Source organism: Vicugna pacos, chromosome 26 (genome assembly GCF_048564905.1).
Source record: "Vicugna pacos chromosome 26, VicPac4, whole genome shotgun sequence".
Classification (NCBI taxonomy): Eukaryota; Metazoa; Chordata; class Mammalia; order Artiodactyla; family Camelidae; genus Vicugna; species Vicugna pacos.
Window position 1 is genome coordinate 14,199,130 of NC_133012.1, and position 1,250 is coordinate 14,200,379.

Below are 1,250 nucleotides of genomic sequence, written 5' to 3' on the forward strand. Positions count from 1 at the left end.
ATAAACATAATATCTTGTAAATATTATCATCACCATCATCATAGCAATTAACACAGTATATTTAAAAGTTAGAAGACCTAAACATTTGCATTTCCTTCTCCATCATGTCATATTACAGTTGATTTTTTTTTGTAATTAAAATATATATTATACTAAAGCACTCTGGGGAAATATAATGGCCAAGTAAGCTATTGGGGAATTTGACTTTCTTTTCTTCCATAGTTTTTAAATTGTTATCACCCCAAGACTGGACCAAGCCATTGTAAGACAGACTGACTGGGGAGAGGTTATAGCTCAGTGGTAGAATGTGTGCTTAGGATGCATGAGGTCCTGGGTTCAATCCCCAGTACCTCCATTAAAAATAATAGTAACAAATAAATAAATAAACCTAATTACCTACTCCCTCAAAAAACAAAACATAGCAAAACAAACAAACAAAAAACACACACACACACAAAGATTTTTTTTAAGTAAATAAAACAGACATTATTTAGAATGATGGAATATAAAACCATTGAGATTCCATTTCTGTATATAACTAGCACTGTTGTTTATTAATGGAACTATCTTTGATTAGATTCGGGGAGAAGGTTTCTAGTGATATGAGTATGCCAGCTTTAACCTGAATACTGAGAAAAGGGCAGACTGATTAGGAAAACAAACAAGTGGAAATGTTATCAAAGGGATTTTGAGTATGTATATTGGTCAGCTTGCTCATAATATCATATTTCCATGCATAGAAAAGATTCAAACTAACATGGAAACAGCCTAAATATCCATCAACAGATGACGACAAAGAAGATGTGGTATATTTATACAATGGAATACGATTCAGCCATAAAAAATGACAATGTAACGTCATTTGCAGCAACATGGATGTCCCTGGAGAATGTCATTCTAAGTGAAGTAAGCCAGAAAGAGAAAGAAAAATACCATATGAGATCACTTATATGTGGAATCTAAAAAAAAAGAAAAAAAGAAAAGTAAGGAAGAAGACAAATGAACATAAACATAAAACAGAAACAGACTCACAGACATAGAATACAAACTCGTGGTTGCCAGGGAGAGGTGGGTGGAAGGGACAGACCGGGAGTTCGAAATTTGTAGATACTGACAGGTATATATAGAATAGATAAACAAGATTATACTGTATAGCACAGGGAAATATATACAAGATCCGTGGTAGCTCATGGTGAAAAAGAATGTGACAATCACTGTATGTATGTTCATGTGTAACTGAAAAATTGTGT

The 1,250-nt window shown here is 33.2% G+C and overlaps 1 non-coding gene across 1 annotated transcript; it reads left to right on the forward strand.

Moving 5' to 3' along the window:
• The first annotated feature begins 282 nt into the window (after nt 1-282).
• TRNAP-AGG (transfer RNA proline (anticodon AGG)) lies at nt 283-355 on the forward strand. Its single transcript has one exon. It is a non-coding gene; the product is annotated as a tRNA-Pro (tRNA).
• Nucleotides 356-1,250: the final 895 nt, after the last annotated feature.